The 2,943-nt window shown below is 37.5% G+C and overlaps 1 protein-coding gene across 1 annotated transcript in view; it reads right to left on the bottom strand.

Annotated features, from left to right (window-relative positions):
* LOC105809616 (Golgi pH regulator) overlaps window positions 1-2,943 on the bottom strand; it is a 44,301-nt gene that overhangs the window by 24,579 nt on the left and 16,779 nt on the right. The gene's annotated exons all lie outside the window — the stretch shown is intronic.

The raw sequence follows: 2,943 nt of genomic DNA, 5'->3' as shown, positions 1-2,943 counted from the left end.
ACTCCTGACCTTGAGCGATCCACCCGCCTCGGCCTCCCAGAGTGCTAGGATTACAGGCGTGAGCCACCGTGCCGGCCTCATCTCTTTTATTGAGTGATAATAGTAAAATAATAACAATAATTATAAATATTAATAACACTTATTGATTGTTTATTCTCAGTAGTGTAAACTCTAGCAAAGCAAAGTATTTTTAGTAAAACCTTTGGCAAAAAAAACACATTATTAATAGTAAAGTAACTCTGCTGGAAAAGTATAAATAACAGGTAACACTTTGTGCTAGTTACTTTTGATATAGGTATTTCCTCCTAAGATCATATTCTTTAGCTTATGTCTTATTCCTTTTTTGTATACAATAAACACATAATGCATTTAATAAATGGGCTAAATTTATAGATGAATGAGTAGTTCAAAGGTAAACACATGAATTTTAAATTATTAGTTGTATTCTAATTATCAGTTGTTCCCTATCATTAGAGAATGCTGCAAATCAACTAGCCGTTAAAATAAATGCTGCCTGCTGATTGATGTATTTGGGATAAATGTGAGAGAGCCACTCTGAAGAATAACCCAAGAAGTTTGGCATCACAGGAAAAGAATAGTTTTAATTTGTTTTCATTTCCAAATTCTAGGATAGAATTCACTTCAGCCATTCACTCCTATGACCAAATACCAGAGTTGTAATTCAGGAATTCTGTCAGCTTTGAAACTGAAAATTCCAATATTCCGTTTCTGACCACTGGCCTCCCCTCCTAGTCCTCAAGTCCTCTTGATCCTTTATTTCCACTACACTCATTTTAGAGGTCAGTGTGACCTCTGGCCTCTAGTCTTTTGCTTTCCCCCTTCTTCACCTAGCTTGGAATCCAGGCTCACTGGCTTCAACTTCTTTCACCAGGCCCCTCAATCCCCTACTCTTCTCCTTCCGAAATAATGATCCTACAAACCCTGATTCTGGATCAATCTAACCCTCTGCCTTCCCTGTGCCCATGCCTAGCTGCCTAAAATTGCGAGAATGTCTACTGATATCCGTGCCATTACAGAGTTACTGTCACCAGTCTTAAGAGAGCTCACACACTACTGAGTATTCCTTATCTTGCCCTTGGTCAGCTATCTCTCCTCTCTGCATTTCCCTCAGCAGCCATTCTTTAATTCATTTTCCCAACCTTTGTCCCTTTTCTTAGCCAATGCCCTTATTATAAAAGACATAAGCTATTAGACACAAACTACCTTCACTGTACTATAAATATTTATATCTGCAATCATCCTCCCAACTTGTCTCCCTCAGAACAAGACATTGTCCAAAGCTGACTTCTCTACTTGTGCTTTTGATCTTATTCAATCCCTTCCACCTCTTTCAGAATCTTGTTCCATAACCTGTCCCTTCTCTCTTGTATTTCAACTGTTCCTTCTTTGCTAGTTCTTTCCCTTCAGTTTCAAGTCTCTTTTCTGTGAAAAATTCTGTTCTTGGCCTTGAGTTTACCTCTAGTTACCAATCTTTGTCTATTTCCTCCTTAATAGCCAAATTTCTTGAAAGATATTTACTGTCACCTCTTTCTCACTTCCAGTTCATTTCTTAACTGGCTGCAATCCAGCTTTCTTCCCATTCTTCTATACTGAAGGGAATTGCTTTCATTAGTAATTGTAATGGCAATATAATAGGTAACATTCATCAAGCTCCTCTTATGCACGAGGCACTGTTCTAAGTATTTTATATGCACTAACTCATTTATTGCTTAAAACAAGCCTATGAGGTAGATGGTATTGAAAATCCAGTTTTAGAGATGAGGAAATAGAGGCACAGAGAAGTTAAGTAACTTAGTCAAGGCCACACAGCTAATAAGTGGCAGAGCCAGGATTCAAACCCAGTGAAGCTCCAGAGTCTGGGCTCTTAACCATTACTACACTACGGTCATGAATTCGCTGTTGGTTGCAAAATTCAACATTTTCCAATCTTTGTTTTATTGGCTCTTTTATGACACTGAATGTTTTCTGTCTAAAATTATTTTCCCTTCTTTGCTTTCACATCATTTCCTGAGGTTTTCCCTTTCACTTCTCTAATTGCTTTTTCTTAGTGTCTTCTTGCTCTGCATGGGCCAGAATTCTTTATTTCATTTCATTCTATACATTTTTCCTTGGGTGATCTCACCCATTTCCCTAGCTCATCTAATGGCATTTAGTTGATGATTTCTAATTTTTTAGATTTCTAGAGTCACCTCCATGAGGACTGATATATTCATCCCTTTCTCCTAAGCTCCTGACTTGGATATCCAGTTGCTTATTGAACATCACCTGGATGTGCAAATGCAACTCAAATTCAACATATCCCAAACTGAAAGTATCTTCCCCCTCAGCTTGTTCCATCTTATGCACTACCTATCTTAGAAAATGACATCATCAACTATCTAGTTACCAAAATAAAAAATCTTTACACTGTACAATTAGTCTGTATTCCATCTCTTATTTCCCCTTGAATATACACTGAGGTCTCTCTACCTTAGGGCTTTGCATGATGTTTCCTGTGCCTTCCACCCAGGTCTTCCTTTGGTCTTTAAATCTCAGCTTTAACATTACTTCCTCGGAAAGGCTGAATCTAACTACTTGCACTAAATTTGTTATCTTTATCTGCATTATTCTCTACCACAGCAATCTGTTTGCTTCTTGATGACAACGATCACAATTGGCAATTATTTGTTTATATGTTTATCTCTTTATTGTCTAGTCCCACTCACAAGACTGTAAGAAACCAAGTTTGTTTTGTTCATGGTTTATCTCCAGCACTTGATATAAAATACGTACTCAACAAATATTTGAGGAATGCTAAGTGAATGAATAAATCCTCACCGAAATTCTGTTGATTCTACTTTCCACATACCTCTTGAATTTGCGTCTTCTTTACAGGAAGGAATCATGTCTTATTGGTCTTTGCTTTCCTTACTGCCTGGCATA

The sequence above is a fragment of the Propithecus coquereli genome, unplaced genomic scaffold (genome assembly GCF_000956105.1).
Source record: "Propithecus coquereli isolate 6110/MARCELLA unplaced genomic scaffold, Pcoq_1.0 Scaffold197, whole genome shotgun sequence".
In the NCBI taxonomy this organism is placed as follows: domain Eukaryota; kingdom Metazoa; phylum Chordata; class Mammalia; order Primates; family Indriidae; genus Propithecus; species Propithecus coquereli.
The sequence above is the reverse complement of the archived record's forward strand: the minus strand, read 5'-3'. Positions and strand labels throughout refer to the sequence as shown.